General features: G+C 40.8%; 1 protein-coding gene and 1 pseudogene across 4 annotated transcripts in view; both read right to left on the bottom strand.

The window, feature by feature from the left end:
- Nucleotides 1-8,811, bottom strand: part of WDR47 (WD repeat domain 47) — a 62,199-nt gene extending 53,388 nt beyond the window's left edge. The window contains exon 1 of one of the 4 annotated variants that reach the window (XM_061410972.1): nucleotides 8,175-8,811. The gene's annotated coding sequence lies outside the window, so the exon portion shown is untranslated. The remainder of the gene's footprint in view (nucleotides 1-8,174) is intronic. The other 3 variants (XM_061410968.1, XM_061410970.1, XM_061410969.1) reach the window with 3 other exon arrangements.
- Nucleotides 8,812-14,340: 5,529 nt separating this feature from the next.
- On the bottom strand, nucleotides 14,341-16,529 carry LOC133244176 (uncharacterized protein C1orf21-like; annotated as a pseudogene).
- Nucleotides 16,530-25,972: the final 9,443 nt, after the last annotated feature.

Below are 25,972 nucleotides of genomic sequence, written 5' to 3'. Positions count from 1 at the left end.
AGATCACTTGTTTACAAATAATCTACAACATGGTTTAGTGGGTTTGTTTAAGGTCTACTGGATCTCTGCTGAGTTCCAGTCTCAGACTTAATACTTTTCCAATCATAAAGTTCATAAATTGTGTTACGGATTTCAAGAGAAACATGGAGGGTTAAGTTTGGTCAGACCAAAGCAAGTAACTTCTTTAGAACTATTCAAAATGTGAATTTTACTTACTAATGAGAAACAATGCCACCACTTGACTATAGCATTATTATTGGACATTAGGCAGAGCTAAGCATAAGAAACTCAAGGTCTCCTGACTCAGGGTCAAAAGTTTCAGGTATTAATCTTGCAAAGAATTTTAAAAGTTTTAAATAGTTTATTCCTTAAATTATCATAGCAGCTTATGGTAAAAATTCGAATGTTTATTAGGTAAAATTTCAACCTATAAAAACACATGTAAAAAAGATAGGCAGGAAAAAAAAGACAGGCAGAATGTTTTTAAGAGTAATATTTATAATAAAAATTAATTTAAAATTCTAATCACAAATTAATGCTTATCAATTAAGATCAAAGTGAATATTCATATAAATTTATGTAGTATTCTTTACTTGCTTATTTGTGTGTTTTACCTTATTTGTGGTAAAAGAGATGCCTTATCTAAGAACACAATTTCATTTTTCATTATATAATGAAATATAACTATCTCTAGTATAGTTTTCTGTCACACCTAAAGACAAGGTAATCTTTGTAAAATAGATTAAAATTATCCTTTATGTTCTTTTTTTTTTTTTACTCCCACACTTGTTTTCAATGAGAAAAGTAGAACTTAAAATATTTGAGTATGCTTCAAAAACTGAACATACAAAAAATAGTTTGTCAGTAGGTATACAACTGTATCTACTATAGAGCAGAATATTTAGAAACATAAGAAAATGTAATGAGTCACAAAAACTTGAAAACGTACTAAAAAACCCACAAATATATAAGCATTAACTACTGAAAGAAGTACAATAGTATATATACTATATAACTAACCACTTAATTGAGTTTTCCATCCTCAGCTTTTCTACTTCCTTAGCATTTATAAACTCATCATAGAATTAAGTTGGGAGGTACCTTTGTCCACTCTTTTTTAGTACAGAATATCTGAACACATCTCTGACAGATGATCTGCCAATGTCTACATAAATGCCTCCAATGACAGAAAATTTCTATACCCCACCCAAGGTACCTGTCTCAGACTCTAAGACAGTCACCAGCGAGACTATTACTGTTTTTACACCCTTTCGTAGTCCCTGGCCCTTGAGTGTGGACTGGATTTAGTAACTCACTTGTACCCAAGTGCAGACTGGAAGTGCTGGGGTGTCACTTCCAAGATTTATAAAGAGATGGTAACATCCATTCCAAGAGCAGGTGTGTGCCCTCTCTCAAACTGCTCTCTCTGGGGGAAGTCAGCTGCCACGTCATGAAGAAACCTTGTGGAAAGATCCAAGTAGCAAAGAACTGAAGAAAGTCTTCAGTCAGCAGTCTGTGAAGAGTGGAAGCCCTCAGTCCAACAAAGAACAGAGGTCCGAGTCATTGAGCATGGAAGGAGATCATTCTCCAGTCTAGCTTTCAGGTGAGACCATAGGTCCTAGAGAAGCTTAACTGCAACCTCAGGAGAGACCTAAACTCAGAGGCTCCCAGCTGGGATGGCCCAGATTCCTGACCTCCAGAAACAGTAAAGTGAATTCTTGTTGTTTTAAGCCACTTAGTTTGGGGGTAATTTGCTACACAGCAATAGATAATGCAGAATTCCTGCAATTTTTCACAAGTATAAAAAGGCATTTAATTTTGTTTTCCAATATTGCATTGAAATCTACTTTCATCTAGGTGTGTCTTCAGGGTCAGCACAATAAAAACTTGTTACATTAATAATTTACACATTTGAGTCTGACAATCATGTTTATTCGCCTACTTCCTTCAACCAATCTTCATATAACTTTCAGATTCCCTACAATACTAGTCATTCTCCTCTGAACAATTGTTAACCTCACTTTAAAGCACCTGAAATAGACCACAACTCAAGGGAGAATTGTGTGAAATAGAACACAATTCTCCCTCGAGTTGTGGTCTGGTCAACAACTGTACACAATGAAATTTAACAATTCCCATAATGTGGGTACTATACAGTGAGCACAACTAGACACCTAAAGTTGCTTTACATCATCTATTTGTGAGATACTGTTTTTTTGTACTTCCCAGAATTTCATTTCAAAAGCTTTTCCTAAAGTTAGAAAGAAAACCAACCCAATTCTATTTCCAAGCACTCAAAATAATATTTTTTAAAAAGCAAAATTTGGGAAAATGTTCAAACAATATATACAGCAAGTGGTTAATAACCAAAACATGCAAATAACTCATAAAACATCAAAAAATGAACAACCCGATTAAAAAATGGGCAAAAAGATTTAAACATATTTTTCTAAAGACATACAGACTGCAATGAAAAGATGCTCAACTAATCACCAGGGAAATACTAATCAAAACCAGTAACATCCTCACACACATCAGGATGGCTATTATTGAAAAAGACAACAAATAACAACTGTTGGCAAGGATACAGAAAACACAGAACCCTTGTGAACTGCAGGTGGGAATGTAAACTGGTACAGACACCATGGAAAACAGTAAACAGATTCCAAAAAAATTAAAAATAGAACTACCATAGGACCCAGCAATTCCACTCCTAGATATTTATCTGAAAAAAATGAAGACACTAATTAGAAAAAATATAAGAACCCCTATGTTCATTGCTGCATTATTTACAAAAATAAGATATAAAAGCAACTTAAGTGCACACTAATAGATGAATGGAGAAAGATGTGGTATACACACACATATACACAATAGAATATTACTCAGCCAAAAAAAATGAATGAAAGGTTTCCCTGGTGGTCCAATGGTTAAGAATCCACCTGTCAATACAGGGGACACGGGTTCTGTCCCTGGTCAGAGAAGATTCCACATGCCGTGGAGCAACTAAGCCCACAGCCACAACTACTGAGCCAAAGCACCACAACTACTGAGGACCCTGCACTAAAGCCTGCGTTCTGCAACAGAAGAAGCCACTGCAAGAAGCCCATGCACCACATGAAGACTAGCTCCCACTTGCCACAACGAGGGAAAGCCCTCGAGCAGCAACAAACACCCAGCACAGCCAAATATAAAATAAATAAATCTTTAAAAAAAGAAGATGAATGAAATCTTGCCATGTATTGTGCTAAGTGAAATAAGTTAGAGAAAAGTAAATACTGAATGATTTCACTTATATGTGGAACCTAAAAAACAAACAAAACAGAAACAGTTATACATACAGAGAACAAACAGGTGGTTGCCAGAAGAGGAAAGGTATAAGGGGAGGAAGAGACAGGTGAGGGAAATTAAGAGGTACAAATTTCCAGTTTCAAAAAAATGAGTCATGGATATTAAATGTACAGTGTGGGGACTAAGACAATAACTATTAATATGTGATGTCTCTATAGAGTGACATATTGTGACTAGACTTATCATGGTGATCATTTTGAAATGTATAGAAATATCAAATCACTACGTTATATAACAGGAACTTACACAGTCTTCAAAACCATACTCTTAGAAAAAGAGACCAGATTTGTGGTTATCAGGGGTAAGGAGCAGGAGAAAGGAGAAGTGGACGAAGGCCATCAAAAGGTAAAAACTTCAGTTATACAAGTACTAGGAATGTAATGTACTACATGATAAAAATAATTAACACTGCTCTATATTAAACAGGGGGCTTCCCTGATGGCTCAAATGGTAACGAATCTGCCTCCAATGCAGGAGACCTGGGTTTGATCCCTGGGGCGGAAGATCTCCTGGAGAAGGAAATGGCAACCCACTCCAGTATTCTTGCCTGGGAAATCCCATGGACAGAGGAGGCTGGCGGGCTACACAGTCCATGCATTCACAAAGAGTCGGACACAACTTAGCAACTAAACAACAACAGTATTATACAAGAAAGTTGTTGAGAGTAAATCCTAAGAGTTCTCATCACAAGGGAAAATATTTTTTCCTATTTTTAAAATTTTGTATCTATATGAAATGATGGATGTTCACTAAACTTATGATAATTATTTCATAATGTATGCAAGTCAAATCATTATGTACACCTTAAATTTACCCAGTGCTGTTTGTCAATGATATCTCAATAAAATTGGAAGCGAAGAAAGGAAAAATGTTAAATCAAAATGGACATTAAGGCACCAATTTTAGCTCAGTTCTATAAAGCTTTCTCAATGATTTTTATAGAAGTTCCATTTTCAATAGGTTTCACAAAACTTGGCCCTTAGTCATAGAATTTCATTCATTTCTCGAATGAGTTATTTGAATTCATTATTTGAATCAAATGCATCAACTATAAATAATACAAAAATTTTATGCCATTTTTCATGTAGTACTTTTTCTCTAAAATAGTGCTGACTTGTAAAATGAGATCAACTTCCTAACAGAGTGACATGAATGTGACTGGTGCAATGTAAATTTCTCCCTCTTTAGAACTCATAAGGTAAGGACATTGTCCTCGGACAATGCGTCAAAAGGGCTGCTAATAACATGCTATGGAAGAGCTGTGTGTTATATGTGTTAGTCACTCAGTCATGTCTCTTTGTGACCCCATGGTCTGTAGCCTGCCAGGCTCCTCTGTCCATGGAATTTTCCAGGCAATACTGGAGTGGGTTGCCATTCCCTTCTCCAGGGGATCTTCTGGAAAATTTTCTGGAAGAGCTACTGTGCTGTGAATAAAATATAAAAATTTAATCTGGAAAAAGTTTACCTTGTTTTTTAAAAAAAAGCTAGGTGTAATTTTAAAACATTGGGAATCCTGATTAGATCAACTATGTTAAAGATGCGGCATGGAGAGACTCCTACTTGTAGAAACATGTTTGAAGTACTCATTTAAAAATACTTGTGTACATGTGCTAGCATCATGCTGCACCCCTGAGTTACAATGATTGAGTTACTACAGTGAACAAGAAGATAAAACACAAAAGGGCTTATAAAGGAGGGCGTGGTGTTTTGTGACGGTATCCTTTTACTCAAACAAAAACAAATTCAAAAGAAAAAGAAAAATCAGTTGACCATTCAATGTAATGGTCTCAAAATTAAATGGCAAAAAAAAAAAGTATTCTCAGACAAGGGTCAGCAATGGATTTATAACCTGAAGACGTGGATTAAAGTCTTCTGTACAAAAACATTATACATAAAATGTAAAGAGTAACATAAAAAAATGACAAAATTTCATGGAAGTTCAGAGGAATAATGAGGTATCTTGCTAAGAATGTGTCTGAAGGATTGTTAATATCCTAACATGCAGAGATGGGAAGGGAAAAACATGCTAACATTTACTGTGCAGCCACTATGTCAGGTCCTGTGCTAAACACTCCCATACATCATCTATATTAATTCTCACAACTTTCCAACTTCATTTTACCTAATATTACACTAATACTCTGAGATGTTAGTTACTTGTCTCAGGTCACACTGCAAAAAGTGCAGAAGCAAGAATGGGACAACTGGGTCTAAAATCCTGTGACCTTTCCATTACAACCTTCAGGCCTATATAGGGGTGAAGACAAGAGAGCATAGTTAGGATTCAAGTAATTTGGAGCCTAATGTCAAAGCTTCAGAAAGTGAACTTAACTTATTTCCTGTCCTATGAAGTAAATCTCTCATTCATTAGCTGAGTAAGCCTAAGGCAATTCTTCTACAACTTTTCTCTAAAACAACAAAAGAAACTGAACCCATCCCCACAGAACCTATAAACATAAAATTTGAATTTTACCTTAGAAACTAGTGTCAATATTACTTCTCCATATATCTTGTTTAATATTAAAAAAAAATTTTTTTATCCAAGTCTTCAAGGGAAACTGATGACAATTCCATAAATGTGTATCATATTCTGTGGCCACAGATTTACTTCTTGGCACATTTCAGCTTATCTCGAATACTCCTATTTGAAAACCATAGGTCAGAGGGGATAAAGTAAGCTATTTCTTGATCAAAAATCAATGATGTACACTACGAATTATTTAATACCAAATGAAACTCAAGTAAGAGTTATTGGCCATAGCCTTATTTTCTAAACTATGAAAACATCCTACTGAAACCAGGAAAGCAATCCTGACCCACATATAGAAAGAACACACCCTTTCGCCATGTCACCACAGTAATAAAGAACCTCTGCCAAGGACTAAAGATGTATTTTAATAGTTTCTATAAGCCCCTTATTTCTTACAATAAGGTCTTGGACCTAGAAATACTAAATAGATCATTCAGAAATTTTTAATTAATCTGTCAACGCTTCATTCTATTAAAAGGTAATCAACAGATGTCTTAAATTTTGTTTCCAAACTGCTTTCAAATACTTTATTTTGTTCAGCTTCACAGCTCATTCCCAGACTAAAACAAAAGAAGGTATTATCATTTGGAAATTAGACTAGTCAACAGTGGAGTAAGCAGCTCTTCCAAGATTACAATCAGTAGCAAAGGGAAACTTAAATCCAGGCAATCTGATTTTCAGTTTACTAAGCTACTAAGGAAAACTGCATCTTTTCACACTTATTTTGAAGTGTTTCTCAAACTGCAGCATATGTCAAGCATATCAAACGCTATTTAGTAAGTAAGTGATAACGGGGCTTCACAAACAGAAAAACTGAACACATTATGTAACTAGGAATGGATAGTACCCTGCTTTCTTATGATATAATCCTAGTACTGACTTCAGAAAGAAAAAAAGACAATTAGGAAGTGGGAAAGTGGGTGCAAAACAGATTAAAATTCCTTCACAAAAAAACTGCATATTTATAATGGCATCAAATTCAAGCATTTGTGTGTGTGTGTGTGTGTTCCCCTAACAATACACTGTTATGGCTTAATTGGCTGGTCACTATAATAATTTTTCCTTCCTATGTAGAAGCAATCATTTCACTAAAACCTAAGGTAAAATTGTTCAGCACATTTTCCTTCTAAATGAGACCCAGGAATATGCTATATAAAGGAAAATAGGCTCTTAGGCGTTTCTCCATTCTATTACAGTAAAATTTCAAGGCAATACATGCCAACATTGGAGACAAAAAAAAAAGAAATCTATTTGGATTTACTGTGGGAAAAAAAATATTTACAGCATATTCAAGCCTTACATGTTCATCTCTGTGCCATTAACTTCTTGAAGCACTCTAAATCAGCAACAAGGGGAGGGAAATAAGTGTTAGGATCACAACCTATGAATCTGGGTGGAACAAAGACTTCTCCTCTCATTATGCAGAGAGAACCAAGTTGCCAAAATTGCTCTGCTCAGATACTATGCGTAGTTACTAACTGCACGTCTGGGTACAGAGAGGAAAAAAAAAAAATCAAATGCTGGTCAAATGCCTCCCCTGTTCCCCCTGCCCCTTTTCGGCCAAGGCCTCGCTCCAGAGCTGGAGCCCCAATCTCTTTTCTCCCCAACATAAGTAAGCGGCTTAACCCTATGAGTTCTGCAAGCTCCTATTCTCTCCCACGCAGACGCCCCCGGGGCTCCGGTCCAACCCCAGCTCCAGATCTAGTCGCGGCCCCTCTCCCCGACTCCGCCCAGACCCCCAAAGGCCTGCAGCCACTGACCACTGACGTCAGGAAGGCCCAACCCGGCCCCCGCGGGGCTGCCCCAGCCCCGCAGCGCCCTCCCCTCCTCCGGGCCAAGGCGTGCCCAGAAAGGGACGGGAGCGCGCCCCTTGGCTGTCGCTTGGGCTTGGCAGAGGGGCGAGGAAGAAAGAATCAGCGTCGTCAGCCGCCCTCCTGCTCCACAGCAGCAGCGAGATGGGCACCCACCGTGCTCAAAGGCGGACAGTGCCAGGGCGAGGGGCGTCGGCTCGGTCGGCAAAGCCGGACTAGCAGCGAGGCAAAGGTGTGGTTCAGGAGCGGCGGATTCCAGTCTCGGCCTGGCCCCCACCCGTCCGGCGCCAGGGCCTCACCCACGACCCCAGTCCCCACCCAGTCAGCACCCCAGCCTACCCAAGACCCTTCTCCCGTGCCAGGAACGCCGCCCTTGGGGTCGCCAGGGTCGCCGCCCTGTCAGGTGGTGACCGGCGGCGACGGGTGACCATGACAACCCGAGGCGCAACCCGACCCCGCCTCCGCCTCCAGGAGTCGCTCACCTGAGGGCTCCGGGTCGAGCCCGGAGAAACCACGGAGGAGAAAGCGGCTGGGAGGCCAGAGGACCGGGCCCCGAAAAGGCGGGTTCCGGGCTGGAGAGGGAGCGCGAGGGTGGCGGTCTGGGCTCGGCGTCGGTCCTGCCTCCTGCCCCCAGCGCGTCAATCCATCAGCCCGTCAGTCCGTCCTTCCTCGCGTCTGCCCCTCCCGAAGCCGGCTACCGCTCGGCTAAGCCTCTCGCACACTGCGGTTGTCAAGCGGCGCCGGAGCCAAGCACCAGCCCCGAGCCGCAGCCAATCGGCGCGCTTCCCCGAGGCGCCTCAGGACCCCGCCGAGCGGGGCGGCCAGGCAGGTGCCTGCGCCGAAGGGAGAGTAGGCTGGGCGGGCCCCAACCCGGGGCGCGGTGGGGATAGGCCTGGTGGACCGGCTCCCTGCTAGCGCTCAAAGGAGCAGCTGGACTCGGAGGAAGACTCGGCGCGGCGACTGCGTGAGAGACCGGCAGCTGGGACGCAGACACTTAGGCGGCCAGTGACCCCGCGCCCCGAAGTAGGGCGGAGGGGGTTGTCGCCTCCGAATGAGTCGTTCGCGCATTAGACGTGACTCTTAAGACTCCTCCCTGATGATCTATTAATAAAGGATAACGAAGTAAAACCTCGCCACCTTCTCTTCGCTCTTCACTCTCACGTCCCACTTACTTCCTGAAAATTCCAGCAGTTTAATTACCCCCTTCTTGATGCTTAAAGCATTTTTGTTATTTAACACAACACATTCTCTGTTTTCCATTACCCATTTTGGTAATAAGCCCCACTACCTCACTACTTTCCACCCTATCATACAGCAGCATTCCACAAATACATCTGATGCTTAACCAAGCTGAATTAAGCATTCAGGGGTATAATCACGTAGAACTCAGGAAAGATTACCGAGCTCAAACTTGGTCCTCGTAACCTGGGTCTCCCGAAGTGAGGAAAATGTGACAAAAGAGGCTGGTAATAAACATCAAAAACATTTCTGGAAAGGAAGAATTTGAGCCAGTTCAAGATAAAAGAAGCGATAGCTTGAGGAAAAGTTGCTAGGAAAAATTTTAAAAATTGATAGAAAACAATTTAAGCACAGACGCTTAACTGCAAACTTCAATTGCCTAGCCTTAACTCTTCATTAAGAACCCTCTCAATGATAAGTGACAGAAAAATAAATGTAAACACAAGTTAGTGTTACCCTAACCTGTTAGGATCTTGATGACATCAGGGACTCAACGGACATGAGTTTGAGCAAACTGGGAGATGGCGAAGGACGTGGAAGCCGGGTGTGCTGCACTCCCTGGGGTCCTAAAGGGTTCGACTTAGCGACTAAACAGCAAAGGGTCTTGATGTTAAAAACAATAGCAACAACAACTTTGCAGAATGTATAAAATGAAAAAGTGGTTAAATATATCTTGGAAATTGTCTATTGACTATTTTACTGGTATAGTTTACCTGGCAACCAGCTTCTCAACCTTAATTCTCAAAGAACAGCACTTGCTAGAATGAGCATCATTTAAATCTTCATCTAAATCTCAAAAGAATTACAAATCAAGAACAATCTGTAAAACATCTTACCACTTATTAGCAGCTGAGTGGTATTTAAAAAAAAAAAAGAAATAACCTGACCTTCTGGCACTAGATAAGTTTGGTGTTCATCAAGTAAAAACCAAAATGTCCTGGTTTTGTTCTCACTTAAGCCTCACCATCTCCCTTAAAGTGCCTGTTAAGTCGCTCAGTCCTCTCCTGCATTAGAGGTAGACGCTTTAACCACTGAGCCACCAAGGAAGCCCTGTTAATTACTACCATTTTAGAGATTAAGGGAAATAACTCACCCAAGGTCATCTAACAACTGATAGGTAGCAGAGCCAAGATTCTAACTATTCTGAATCTTAAAACCTTCTTTATCTACTTTTACTCCACCATGTAATAACTGGGAATTTTAGCTTTAAGAAAATGGACTTTATTTTGACAAGGCAGAGGGAATAAGAGGTCATTAATGTTTATATCCCTCATGCCCTAGGACATAGTGTTATTTGCATCTAAGTTTCTAGTTAAGAGTAGTCAAAATTATTGGAAGCAGTATACAACCATTGTATTTTCAGAAAAGGAGGGTAGGGAGAGGAAAAGAACCAGGCACTGAAATACAAGACATCTGGCACATCTTATTACTTCCACACTGATAAATGCATTGACTGTACATTTGCTTCCTAATATAACATTAAGTTTTACACTACAACCTTAATAGCTGTTAGCCTAAGATACCACCTTTCCTTCTACACTCAGCCACCCTGGTTAAGATTAGATCTTCTTGTCTTTCACTCTAGTTGCTGAAAAGCAGAGAATTATTCAGAAAGGACAAGGCTTTCTGAGATGAAAGGCTGTCCTTAGTTGGAAAGGTACTGCCTCGATCATTCACCAAATATTTACAGTGCCTCCTCTGGATCAGCAACTAGGCTAAGCATCACTTGAAAATGCAGGTTCTAACTTGACAGAATGATTCATGATGTCTAGTGACTCAAATAACCCTATAGGCTAAGGTGGACTGCTTTTAATCTGATTCTCAAATCTCATTTCCAAATGGGGGGAAATAAAGGTTTTTAGTTTTTCCTCAAAAGTAGGAAGGAAGCAGAGTACAAACCTAAGAAATCTTGCCTTCGGCTAGACAGGGAATGATCCGTGGGTGTAAGGGAATTTGTTTTAAAAGTTCCACTCTCATTAGAATGCACACTCATACATACACACCACAGAGCTGTGTGCTTTAGAGCCAGCAGTGGCTCTAGGAGAACAGAGTAACACCATGGCTGCTTCTCCAAGATTATGAACGAAGAATACCACATCTACCAGAGCTCCTCTCCATACTCCCAAATAAAAGCTTAAATTGTATGTGGATAGTTGAACCTTGTAAAAAACCTTCTTGTTGCCACATAAAAAAATAAAGGCAAATTAAAAAAATAAATTTTTAAAAACAACAACAAAAAAGAAAGAGCCAGAGAAAGGAAAAAACAAAAGAATACATGAACCAAGGATGTAAAGTAAATAAGTAAATATCTGAATGTTATATTGAAAACAAAAATAAATTTTAAAACATGTTTTGGAAGGAAAATAATCCATTTAAATTAATAGTTCAACATTTTTTAGAAACTAGAAACTTTATGTAAGGAAATGTTTATAATATGTTTGTAAGGGAGAAATCTCCCCCCCCATCCTTCTTGAGTTTTTTTGGGGGGGGGGCGGTCCTAATGATTAAATTGGTACAGGACAGATCAACAGGGGGAAAAAGGAACTGAATTACCTCTGTATGGTGGGATTTCCCAGGTGGCACAGTAGTAAACAATCTGCCTAACAGCAAGAGACACAGGAGATACAGGTTTCATCCCTGAATCAGGAAGATCCCCTGGAGGAGGAAATGGCAACCCACTCAGTGTTCTTGCCTGGAAAATTCCTTGGACAGAGGAGCCTGGCATGCTACAACCCAGGGGGTCACAAAGAGTTGGACATGGCTGTGAGCATGAGTACGACCTATAAATGGGGCCCCACAAGAACAGGAGGCCTGAAACCAAGTTAGGCCAAGTGAGGCTTATACACCATCTGAGGGAAGGAGAAAGGGTTAGGGATTTGGGACTCTAAAGGGGAGGAAAACAATTTACAGGAAGATAGGAAAATGTTTGGTAAAGCAATGTTTGCTGGACCATGCAAAGACAGTGGGACACAAAGACACTGGTCTCCAGGCCCTGCAGAGCTCCCCTTACCACCTTAGCCCATACTCTGTGTCCACATCTCCAGTGACAGCGCTCTTCCAGGACCAGAACTTTATCTAAATTCTTTAAGCAGCTAAGCTGGAGGTGAAAAAAAAAAAAAAAAAACCCACCACTTCTGGAGTCAATTATTTGTTAAAAATAATTAGCCCAAAATAGTGCTTATGCCAAAGAGAGGACTTCCCTTGTGGCTCAGCTGGTAAAGAATCTGCCTGCAATGCGGGAGACCTTGTTCAATCCCTGGGTTGGGAAGATGCCCTGGGCAAGGGAAAGGCTACCCACTCCAGTACTCTGGCTGGGAGAATTCCATGGCAAAGAGTCAGACACGACTAAGTGACTTTCATTTCGCATTTTAGGGTGGCAAATTTTGCTCCCCTACAGTCCCACCTTTAAATAATTTCAGGAGGATGTGATTAGGTGGGCTCCCTAAATTAGGGCTATGGTGGAAGCAATCATGTATTTACTAAGGCCTTTCTATGGGGACAAAATAAAAACAATGATTAATGATTGGAGCAGACACATAATACCAATTCCTGGGATCTGAAAGCAGCCAATAGAGATTTCTAGATGTCTGGCTCAAAGCATACTCAGATGGAATAGGTCAGGCAGTGACAACTTGATAGATTTTCAAATTGTCATTTGAATGTCTTTGGTATATCATCAAATATACTGGTAAACTTTGAGTGGCCCACATAAGAAGAGGCAAAAAAAGATTTTCTAAACATGAGCAACTGTGGTGTTTTCTCTGGAGTTTATATCAAGTTTTCTAGTTTTAGTGTGCAGGGCTTCAGGAACAAGGGCAGTTCTCAATAACCCCAAATCAAAAGAATGGGAAAAATCAGACATTAGTTCAGAGAGTTGTAGCTAGATATGAGGAGACTAGTCCATTTATAGCTAGGTATGAGGATCTAGTCCAGTTTATTGGTATAAAACAAACCTCAAAGAAAATGGATAGTATTAGAATCTAATATCCACACTGTATTACTAAAACATAATTTTTCTAAAATCACCCTCATTTTTACCAACTTAAAACAAACCTGTTTGCAAAGTAAGTTTAGTTTCAATAACTTGGCCTATTTAATCTACTTAAATACAGCAAGAATAGGAACTGACCATCTAGGCTCTCCTAAACTGCTTTGTTGGAAAATTTCACATGGAATTTAAGATTGGACTTTTAAACGTCTCTTGAGGCCAAGAAGTCAAGTTGACAACTTACCATTAGAACTGCCTTTAACTCATATATATTGGGGTGAATTCTTGTCTTTCAAGGTCCCCCAATAACCTGAAGTTCCTGTAACCTGTCAGGAATTGATCTTCCTTACTTAGTATGGTTGCTGAAAACTCTGCAAGCAAGACAGCAGTCTGTTTCTCCTTGAGATTTTATTGGCTACATAAAGTCAACCTTAGTTTTTTAAAGCATTCTGATCATATTTCTGGTCTATGTATGTCTCTCTTAAATATGATAATCCAACCATAGACTTGGTAATATAGCTAATATGTCCAATTGTGTCCTGTTACAAGAAGAACCGATTCTTACTGAACTTGTGAAAACAACTATTTGTTGCTGTTCAGTCACTAAGTCAAATCTGACTCTTGCGATCCCATGGACCATGACCCTCCAAGCTCTGGTAGCCATTTCCTTCTACAGAGGATCTCCCTGACCCAGGGATCAAACCTGCGCCTCCTGCATTGCACACAGATTCTTTATCACTGAGCCACCTGGGAAATATCCAGTTCTTAGCAGCACTGTTTACAATAGCCAAGACACAGAGGCAATCTTGATGTCCAACAAAAGATGAATGGATAAAGATACACACACACACACACACTGGAATATGACACTCAATTCAATTCAGTTCAGTTGCTCAGTCATGTCCGACTCTTTGCAACCCCATGAATTGTAGCACGCCAGGCCTCCCTGTCCATCACCAGCTCTTGGAGTCTACCCAAACTCATGTTCATCAAGTCAGTGATGCCATCCAGCCATCTCATCCTCTGTCGTCCCCTCCTCCTCCTGCCCCCAATCCCTCCCAGCATCAGGGTCTTTTCCAATGAGTCAACTCTTCACATGAGGTAGCCAAAGTATTGGAGTTTCAGCTTCAGCATCAGTCTTTCCAATGAACACCCAGGACTGATCTCCTTTAGGATGGACTGGTTGGATCTCCTTGCAGTCCAAGGGACTCTCAAGAGTCTTCTCCAACACCACACTACTCAGCCATAAAAAAAGGAAATAATGCCATTTGTAGTAACATGGATGGACCAAGAGATTATCATACTAAGTGAAATAAATCAGACAGAGAAAGATATATCTATACCATATGATAAAACTTATACGTGGAATCTAAAACATGAAACAAATGAATTTATTTACAAAACAGAAACAGATTCACAGACATAGAAAACAAACTTATGGTTATCAAAGGGGAAAGGAGGTGGGAGAAGGATAAATTAGGAGATACAGATTAGCAGATACAAAGTACTATATATAAAATAGATAAACAATAAGGTCCTACTGTATAGCACAGGGAATTATATTCAATGTCATATAATGAACCATAATAAAAAAGAATATATATTCTATATATAGAACAGTTAGTTGTACAGCAGAAAATAACATAACACTGTAAATCAACTATACTACATTAAAAAAAAAAAAACCTCCCTAAAGTTTGTAGAACACTTACATTCCAAAGGCAGAGGGAAGGAAAGAAAGTTCCTCCAAGAAGGAGTTTGATTTTCTAAGGCTAGAATACTTACAAACCTTTTGAGAGAAATCAGTAAGTTTAGTTGCTTATCATAGGAATGATTTGTCCATCCACTTATGCTGCAATGCTTTTCTATCTGGGTACATTTAGCTTAGGGGAAAAGGTCTAAAAAAATTTCCTATTATGCTCTGAATTTGAGTTATAAATCACAAGTTCAGTCAGACCATTGGCCTCCCATCTTATTTATGCCTTTTACAACAAATTTTTCAATGAAGCTATTTTGGAATTTGGAGGCCTCTTGGCAGTTCCTGCATACCAATGAAAATAGGTATCTAATTCTATTTGTTTGATTTGGAAGCCCTTGCTTTTAAGTACACTTTTTAAATGATCTTATCTAATTGGAACATTCCTCATAATGCCATTGTCATCATAGGTTGTAATTTCCTTTAAGACTGGCAGCAGTTTGCTAGTCACAAAAGGAGGGTAACACACTTTTTTTTTTAAATATAAAAACAGTAAAATGTTTAATTTTCTTAGAAAAAAAAAGTGGGCAAGAAGGATTCTAAATGATTGTGATGGCACTTCTGCTGTATCTGAGCAAAACTCATGTTGCAAGCTTGATCTTTAAGAGACCCAGGAAATGAAATCACCTGCCGCTCACTCCTGTGTCACTTCCAGGAGAAATGTCACGACATGCTTTGAATCGACAATAGTGTCTCTACTTCTTAGCAAAGAAGCTAGCCTTGCCATAGCAACCATCCCATCTCCAAAGCACAACACTGCCAGTGAGAAGCAAGACTCTGGACTGCTCCGGGCAGAGAGGAGGGACGGGGTAAGGAGGCGCTTGTCTTAGAAGCAGAACCAGTCTAGAACAGAAGTTGGATATCTGAGTTCACCACTACCTCATCTTATAGAAAACAGGTTGGAGAGCATCTGTAGAACGGTATCTTTAAGGTGATACTGCAGGATTTTGCAGACCTGGACACTGAGAGAAGTGCAAAGTTACAAGTTTTAACTAGCAGCAACAAAGAAAGTTTGATAACAGTTTTTGTTTGTTTTTAGCAATATTCCTTTGCAAGTTCATTAAGAAACACTGTAATTTAATGGGGCATACAATATGGAACAATCTTTTGCTATAGTGCTGTTGGCTGAAGAAAACAGTCCTTTGCAAAGATTTCAACTGGGGTGTAACCTATTTAACACAGTAGCAGCTCCCGCTTTATGTGGTATCTTCTTTTTTCGAACAGTAATCTTGACCCTTTTCAATTTTTTCATCCAACATTCTGAAGAATTTTTGTTGGGTTTCAGAGATGTACGTGTTTGCTCTGGGTTGATGAACTAATCCTGGAATCTCTTTATTAAAGTCTTACATTTGAACTCTCACTTTTTTCCAAGGTTTCTTGGTTCCTGACTGCTATCTTCTGCTCCTCTTCTGCCCCGTTTTTCATGTATTTGACCTCTTCCACCGGTTTGATCCTATACTCATCGCGAAACACATCTCCGTTCTGGTAGTTCTTCCCTTTCTGGGCTTCCTCTTCATTTTGAACAGTGGCAACATGCTTGGCAGAGGCACAGCCCATAGTCTCATTCCGTCAGCTTCAGCTGGGCTGAACTGTAAATCATCTCTACAGACATGGGGACATAAATCCACCTTCTTGCTGAGTCGGTCAAGACGTATGCACCCTATATGCAATTTCTAGAGTTTTCCTTATGATCTGCTGCTCGTGGTATATTATTTAGTATAAAGCACTTGGGGTCCCGACATGATGCATCTTAATCTTCTATCCATACAACACTTTGTTTCTTGTTTTCAAGTTTTGAAAGAAATTTCAACCCATCTCCAACTTGGGTGCTCACTTGGTGGAGGCGGGGCGGGGGGGGGGGGCCTGGCTGGGGGGGCGGGGAGCGGTGCCCGAAGGTGGCAAGCCTCCCGCCGCCGTCCCCTCCCCCTCCACACACACCCCGTCCTCCTCTCTGGTTCTCTTTTTCCCTCCTCCTTCCCACGGTGAGTCCCGGTCTTCCCCTCCTCCCAGAGTCCGGGGTAGGTAAGAGCCTGGAAGTCCGGCTGAAGTGCCTCCGTGCTGGAGACTGCGGCGGGCGGCCAGCTCTTCAGTAACTGAGCGCGGGCACTTGGCTCCCAACTAAAGTGTGAAAGAAGCGGCAGCAGCGGCAGGAACATCCCCTGCACCGCCCCCTCCCCACCTCCGCCATAAACACACACCCTACACCCGGGAGTGGGCAGGCAGCAAGCCGGAGCTGGCGGGATCCTTTTTTTAATATACAATTTTTGGCCATGCTGCACAGCCTGTGGGACCTTTGTTCCCCAACTAGGCATTGCAACCTGTCCCTTGCATTGGAAGCGCAAAGCCTTAACCACTGAATCGCTTCTTCTTGTTGTTGTTCAGTCGCTAAGTTGTACCCGACTCTTTGCAACCCCATGGATCACTACGAAGTCCCATAACCTACATTTTCTTTCCAGCCATATCTGTCTACAAATGGGGTACAACCCATATTTCTGTCCAGTCATTTTTTGTGGCTATTTATGGCTTCCAGGACTAGTTTATAGTCATTTAATGTTTTGTAACGCTGAAGAAGCTGAATTGAACAGTACTGTGAAGAACTACAAGACCTTTTAGAACTAACACCAAAAAAAGATGTCCTTTTCATTATAGGGGACCGCAATGCAAAAGTAGGAAGTCAAGAAACACCTGGCAGCTAAGCTGCTAAGTCACTTCAGTCGTGTCCGACTCTGTGCGACCCCAGAGATGGCAGCCCACCAGGCTTCCCCGTCCCTGGGATTCTCCAGGCAAGAACACTGGAGTGGGTTGCCATTTCCTTCTCCAATGCATGATAGTGAAAAGTGAAAGTGAAGTCGCTCAGTCGTGTCCGACTCCTAGCGACCCTATGGACTGCAGCCTACCAGGCTCCTCCATGCATGGGATTTTCCAGGCAAGAGTACTGGAGCGGGGTGCCATTGCCTTCTCCGAAGAAACACCTGGAGTAACAGGCAAATTTGGCCTTGAAGTACAGAATGAAGCAGGGCAAAGGCTAATAGAGTTTTGCCAAGAGAACCCACTGATCATAACAAACACTCTCTTCCAACAACACAAGAGAAGACACTACACATGGACATCACCAGATGGTCAAATCACCAAAATCAGATTGATCATATTCTTTGTAGCCAAAGATGAAGAAGCTCTATACAGTCAGCAAAATCAAGACCAGGAGCTGACTGTGGCTCAGATCATGAACTCCTTATTGCCAAATTCAGACTTAAATTGAAGAAAGTGGGGAAAACCACTAGACCATTCAGGTATGACCTAAATCAAATCCTTTATGATTATACAGTGGAAGTGACAAATAGATTTAAGGGACTAGATCTGATAGACAGAGTGCCTGATGAACTATGGATGGAGGTTCGTGACATTGTACAGCAGACAGGGATCAAGACCATCCCCATGGAAAAGAAATGTAAAAAAGCAAAATGGCTGTCTGGGGAGGCCTTACAAATAGCTGTGAAAAGAAGAGAAGTGAAAAGCAAGGGAGAAAAGGAAAGATATAAGCATCTGAATGCAGAGTCCAAAGAATAGCAAGGAGAGATAAGAAAGCCTTCCTCAGAGATCAATGCAAAGAAATAGAGGAAAACAGAATGGGAAAGACTGGAGATCACTTTAAGAAAATTAGAGATACCAAGGGAATATTTCATGCAAAGATGGGCTCGATAAAGGACAGAAATGGTATGGACCTAACAGAAGCAGAAGATATTAAGAAGAGATGGCAAGAATACACAGAAGAACTGTACAAAAAAGAGCTTCACGACCCAGATAATCACCATGGTGTGATCACTCACCTAAAGCCAGACATCCTGGAATGTGAAGTCAAGTGGGCCTTAGAAAGCATCACTATGAACAAAGCTAGTGGAGGTGATGGAATCCCAGTTGAGTTATTTCAAATCCTGAAAGATGATGCTGTGAAAGTGCTACACTCAATATGCCAGCAAATTTGGAAAACTCAGCAGTGGCCACAGGACTGGAAAAGGTCAGTTTTCATTCCCATCCCAAAGAAAGGCAATGCCAAAGAATGCTCCAACTACCACACAATTGCTAGTAAAGTAATGCTCCAAATTCTCCAAGCCAGGCTTCAGCAATACGTGAACTGTGAACTTCCAGATGTTGAAGCTGGTTTTAGAAAAGGCAGAGGAACCAGAGATCAAATTGCCAACATCCGCTGCTTCATCGCAAAAGCAAGAGAGTTCCAGAAAAACATCTATTTCTGCTTTCTTGACTATGCCAAAGCCTTTGACTGTGTGGATCACAATAAAGTGTGGAAAATTCTGAAAGAGATGGCAGACCACCTGACCTGCCTCTTGAGAAACCTATATGCAGGTCAGGAAGCAACAGTTAGAACTGGACATGGAACAACAGACTGGTTCCAAATAGGAAAAGGAGTACATCAAGGCTGTATATTGTCACCCTGCTTATTTAACTTATATGCAGAGTACATTATGAGAAATGCTGGGCTGAAGGAAGCACAAGCTGGAATCAAGATTTCCGGGAGAAATATCAATAACCTCAGATATGCAGATGACACCACCCTTATGGCAGAAAGTGAAGAGGAACTAAAGACTCTCTTGATGAAAATGAAAGAGGAAAGTGAAAAAGTTGGCTTAAAGCTCAACATTCAGAAAACTAAGATCATGCCATCTGGTCCCATCACTTCATGGCAAATAGATGGGGCAACAGTGGAAACAGTGTCAGACTTTATTTTTGGGGGCTCCAAAATCACTGCAGATGGTGATTGCAGCCATGAAATTAAAAGACACTTACTCCTTGGAAGGAAAGTTATGACCAACCTAGATAGTATATTGAAAAGCAGAGATATTACTTTGCTAACAAAGGTCTGTCTAGTCAAGGCTATGGTTTTTCCAGTGGTCATATATGGATGTCAGAGTTGGACTGTGAAGAAAGTTGAGCGCCAAAGAATTGATGCTTTTGAACTGTGATGTTGGAGAAGACTCTTGAGAGTCCCTTGGACTGCAAGGAGATCCAACCAGTCTATCCTAAAGGAGATCAGTCCTGGGTGTTCATTGGAGGGACTCATGCTGAAGCTGAAACTCCAATACTTTGGCTACCTCATGTGAAGTGTTGACTCATTGGTAAAGACTCTGATGCTGGGAGGGATTAGGGGCAGGAGGAGAGGGGACGACAGAGGATGAGATGGCTGGATGGCATCACCAACTTGATGCACATGAGTTTGAGTGAACTCTGGGAGTTGGTGATGGACAGGGAGGCCTGGCATGCTGTAACTCATGGGGTTGCAAAGAGTCGGACACGACTGAGCTGAATCAATGTTTTGTCACCCCAACTTCCAAATTGTTTTTCTTTTTTTCTTTCTTTTTCTTAAGTATAGAACAATTAAACCTCAAATGTCCTAATTTTTTATAATATCTGCAAAATAGCTGAAGGCAAATAAGGAATCTGAACAGATTCTGACTTTTGTTCTAATTTCTGTCCTTCCATCTTATTAAGGGAGTCCCTTAAGGTAGCCATTATATATGTATATTTTTTAACCCACTTTTAAACTTGGTTTTTGAATGGGAATTCTCTAAAATCTTTCCTTTTCAATATAGCCAATTCAAATGATTCACCCTCTGGCCTTTGATGAGTAGGATCTAATAATCTCAAATATGACTCAAACCAGTAAACCTTTTTATGGCTTAACCAAAAATGCAAGAGGCACAAAGAATGTAGCCCCCATAAGATACAGAAAGTTCATTACCAGAGTTCATCAAGAAAGCAAAGGCCTCTGTAATCATGGGTGGTAAGAATGATATACTGCAGTGTCTCCAGTTTCTCATGAGAACGTGAAATACCTCCAAAGACCCACTAATCTGTGACACCATGCAGGTGCCACAGGAATTGGACTTTTCCAGCACTACAAAACAACTAACGTTGAGAAGACAAAGGCTCCTTGTTGACTGGGACCCCCAATTGTTGGCACAGTTGGAAAAGAGAAGCCAGTCGCAAGGCTAGGTTGAAACCTTGACTTCTGACCAACAGGCTACAGCTGCTCAGAATCCCAGTCTATTTGACTGTCTGACTGCCAAATGCATGCCGATACATGCATCTTCCTGATGGTGAAGACCACAGAGAACACTCTCATTGGTCATAAAGCCAAGCTCTTAAGACCTAGACAAAACAAACGACACAACACACAAAGAAAAACAGTGACCATCTCTGGGAGGAAAAGGATCAATAAAAGCTGAGAGAACTCATTTACCAAATTTTTAATGAAATTATTATGCCCAAGGGACTCAATTCACAAATATTTTCTCCTGCTAATCTAAATTTAGAAATAGGGAAAAAAGGTTCTCATCACTTTCGATTTCAATGGAACCTGCAGACAAGAGATCTGGGAGGCTGACATGGTGAGAAAGTTTTACCTCCTGCTGGCTTTTGTCAGAGGTCCCAGTATCTCTTCATCTGTAGCAGTTTGGGGAGATTTTTTGTTTTTTCCAGCCAGTGAAGATTATCCTGACTGCATCAACTGTTGGGGAGGGGGAAATTTCCCCCTACTCTTGTTCTTTTGGTTGACCTAATAATTAAATTGACACAAGACAGATTAACAGGAGAAAATAATGAACTGAATTACTTATGTACGGGGGCTCCATAAGAATATGAGACTCCAAACCAAGTTAGGCAATTGAGGCTTATATGCCATCTGAGAAAGAGAAGGGGTTAGGGTTTGGGACTTCAAATGGAAAGAAAACAATTTATAGGAAGAAGGGAAATGTTTGGTAAACAAATGTTTGCTGGGCCATGCAGTGACAGCAGGACACAAAGGGAACTGGGTCTTCAGGCCCTGCAGAGCTCCCCCACCACACTTAGCCCACACTGTGTAGACATCACTGGCAATAGTGTTCTTCCTGGACCAGGTCCTTTATCTAAGTTCCTCTAGGTATTTAAGGGGGAGATAAGAAAGACTTCCTGAGTCTTTTGTTTCTTAAAAATAATAAACCTAAAATAATCCTCATGCCAGAGATACATTTCATTGTGGCAAATTTTGCTCCCCTACAAATACATAAAGCACACTAAACATTGTAATTTGAGATGGGTATTTCAGGATAAAGCTAGTTAGTCTCCAGCAATATGGATGTGAGTGTTGGACTGTGAAGAAAGCTGACCACCGAAGAATTGATGTTTTTGAACTGTGGTGTTGGAGAAGACTCTTCAGAGTCCCTTGGACTGCAAGGAGATCCAACCAGTCTATTCTAAAGGAGATCAGTCCTGGGTGTTCACTGGAGGGACTGATGCTGAAGCTGAAACTCCAATACTTTGGCCACCTCATGCAAAGAGTTGACTCATTGGAAAAGACCCTGATGCTGGGAGGGATTGGGGGCAGGAGGAAAAAGGGACGACAGAGGATGAGATGGCTGGATGGCATCACCGACTGGATGCACATGAGTCTGAGTGAACTCCGGGAGTTGGTGATGGACAGGGAGACCTGGCGTGCTGCGATTCATGGGGTCGCAAAGAGTCAGACACGACTGAGCGACTGAACTGAACTGAACTGAACTGAATAAGCTTAAGACCATGTTTAGTAGAACTTGCTATAGAAATTGAAGAAAAGCATATTCACCAAAATCTATGTAGGTGTCTTATTATAAGTTCATGTGTCCCTCAAATACTTACAAAAACCCAAGTTCAGAAAAATTAAGTATAGTAGTAATATTTCTTTAGAGTTTGATCCATATCTAATCAGGCTCTTTTCTAATAAATTTTTATTTATTTAAAATGGCCACACAAAGGCAAATGACAAAATGAATTCTCTTTTAGCTATTGTTCTTCTTATTTTAAAGAATACACCCAACAACTTTGTAACAGTTTACCAGGCTTTCTGTGTTAAGTATAATACAGCATGTGCAAAGATTCAGTGCTACAAATAACATATGAATTTGGATTTTATACAAAAGTTCAAATTGAAACTCTGATCAATCTACTGATAACATAAAAAATATGCTCCTGACTTTATTTCTATAACTTTAGAATCCCATTTATCCAGATACCATAAAGCAAAATGGTATCTGTGCTATGCCTCAAGTATAATAGTGAAAGGTTGTTGTTGAATCACGCGAATACACCGGGATTCTTGGCCCCCGGAGGAGAAGAATTCAATCCGGGGCCAGAGACGAGGCTTGATCGCTCAGAGCTTTTGTGTAATACGGTTTTATTAAAGTATAAAGGAGATAGAGAAAGCTTCTGACATAGGCATCAGAAGGGGGCAGAAAGAGTACCCGCTTGCTAGCGTTAACAATGAGGTTATATAATCCAAAGAATGTCTGGAGGTTGTAAAGACCTCATCAGACCTACTCCCATAACACTGTCCTCAGGCAAGATACATCCTTGTAAAGACCAGGTCTACTCCCATAATTTACATTTTAAGATAACAGAAGTTTGAATCCAAAGACTGTCCTTAGGCAGGATACATTATTGTTATATAATCCTAAGGTATGTGGAGAAAGAAAAAAGTTTGTCCTTTCTTCCTCCTTGAGAATTCCAGACTCCTCTCTCCTTGGGGACCCCTAGACTCCCTATCAACCTGCCTAGGAAATGACTCTCTCAATAGGTACCTAATTAATACTTGTCTGATACATCAAAATGTTTTCCTTGATCCAACCTATAACCTAAGTCTGACTAGCTCATGTAGCCATCACTAGGACCCAGGAAAAGCAGAAGCCTCAACAACACACTTAACATCTTGCTCACTGGTCATCCACCCTCAGTCTCTATTTGTGTTAAGAAGGGAAGCATAGAGATCCTAAGAAAATCAGGCCTAGAGAACTGGGAATGTTCTGGGACTCAGGTGGGGCTCTTGAAAAAGTATTGTCAGGCACAATGCTCAGTGTTGTCAATTCTAATGGGCAACTATGAAGCTTCCCTGAAGAATTTAAAAATAAAATTGCCCCCTTTGAACTATCTCTAAGATGAACATTTAAACTACTTAGAGTAGAAACACAAAGTCACCTTAAAGCTGACAAACAGATAATGCTTGGATGGGTATTGTCAATGGAAGTGAAAACTCAAAGACAAGTTTCCAGTGTCAGTAACAAGGCAGTCTTTTTTTTGGGGGGGGGGGGGGGCGCACCATTTTTAAAGTCTTTATTGAATTTGTTACAACATTGTTTTATGTTTTGGTTTTTGGCTGGGAGGCATGTCAGATTTCAGCTCCCCAATCAGGGTTTGAAGGCACTGCATTGGAATACATAGTCGTAACCACTGGACCACCAGGGAAGTCCCATAAGGCAGTCTTAAAGGTAGATCCCAGGCAACATACCCCCTCTGTATTGCTTCAAGCCCTGGGGAGCCATTTTTCCATGTTTCTATATCAGCCCTAACCTTATCTTACCAGATGCTCTAGGTAAAGCATTCATGTAACTCCCCAAATTCTGGTTCACCCTCATAATTAATGTTTCCCACTGCCTAGAGAAGGGAATTTGTTGGCCACACAATGCAAGTTTTACATTAGATCTGTAAATTAGCATCCATTTACAAACGATGGTCTTATGAATTTGGTTTCTTTGAGTCTGAGTCACCCCAAGAGATGGATGTGCTCTCTATTTGCTGATGAAATCAGTTTCCAAGCCTGCCATGCTGCAAATCAAACTCAGCTACAATACATTCTCCCAGGTAACCTCCTGAGGCCTCTTGGGAAGCAGCCAAATGACTCTCCAGACAGCACCTCTCTCCACTGTGGAGAGAGGCCAAGTGAACTATTTCCCTCATTTTAAAATTTCTACACTTAGAATTAATATTTCAGTTTTTACCTAAAGAAACCAGGTTACAGTAAAACCAACAATTTCAAGTGAATCATAGCTAACTCTCCGACACTCTACTTGAGCAACTAATAAACATGCTCGCTTAAAAAAAAGGTATGAATTCTTTTTAAAGAGCTTCACGTTAAAGAAAATGGGGAGGGGAGCTATTAGAGATTAAAAGAAATTTAGACATACTCACCAAATGGAATGTGTGACACCCTGTTTAGATCCTGTTACTAAGAATCTGTGGTAGGCAGAATAACAGCCCCCCAAAGATGTCCATGTGCTAATCCTCAGAATCTGGGAATGTTGCACGGTAAAAGGGATTTTGCTGTGATCAAGGCCTTGAAATAAGGAGAGCAGCCTGGTCTCTCCAGGTGGGTCCAATATAATCACATGGGTCCTTGAAAGCAGAAAATCTTTCCCAGCTGGGGGTTAGGGGAGCTACGACGATGGAAGAAGGGTCAGAGAGATGCAACATTACTAGCTTTGAAGATGGAAGAAGATGGTAAGTCAAGGAATGTAGCCTCTAAAAGCTGGAAAAGGCAAGTGAACAGATTCTCTTCTAAGACATCCAGAAAGGAACGCAGCCACACTGGTACTTTGATTTTAGCCCAGTAAAGACCACGTCAAACACTTCTGACCTTGAACGCTGCAAAGATAATGAATTTGTCTTGTCACTGTATTTGCAGTAACTTGTTACAGCAGCAATAGAAAACTAATAAAACTGAAAGCTATTTTGAGACAAATGAGGAGAGTTAAACAGGGATTGATTGGGCATGAGTTGGAATATTGAGGAATTAAGGCTAATTTTTATTAGGGTATGGTAACAGTATTTCGGCTTTTTTAGCCTTTTAGAGAAACATACTGGAGTACTTATACATGAAATGACACAATAGTACCTGTGATTTGCTTTAAAATAACACTGCCCCTCCCAGAAGATAAGATATTACATTAGATTGGTTAACTGCTGAAGCTCAGGGCTCAAGATACTATTTTGTATATGCTTGAGGTTTTTCATAGTAAATTTAAAAAAACAAAAAACAAAAAAAAAGTAAATTAACTTAGGAGAGTGCACCAGAATGCTATAGGTCAGCACTATCCAAATTCGTCTGTAATGAAATGTATTAGCACTGTTCAGTGCAGTAGCCACTAGCCATGGGGCTATTGAGCATTTGAAATATAAGTAGTGCAACAGAAGATTTTTTTTTTTTTTGCCTTTTTCATCAAAACATTAAATGCACATCTGCACGTGGCATGAACTGTGAGTGAGCTGTTAAAGGCTTGCTGCTACTGCTGTTCAATCACTTAAGTCACATCTCTTTGCAACCCCATGGACTGTAGCCCACCAAGCTCCTCTGTCCATGGGATTTCCCAGACAGGAATACTGGAGAGGGTTGCCATTTCCTTCTCCCAACTGAGTAATTTTAATTTCAATTTTAATTGACTAAACAGCCCCTATGGCTAGTGGCTACCATATTACACAGTGCAGCTCTATATACTGAA

Source organism: Bos javanicus, chromosome 3 (assembly GCF_032452875.1).
Source record: "Bos javanicus breed banteng chromosome 3, ARS-OSU_banteng_1.0, whole genome shotgun sequence".
NCBI classification, from domain to species: domain Eukaryota; kingdom Metazoa; phylum Chordata; class Mammalia; order Artiodactyla; family Bovidae; genus Bos; species Bos javanicus.
Note: the sequence above shows the minus strand (reverse complement) of the source record. Positions and strands in the feature narration are given on the sequence as shown.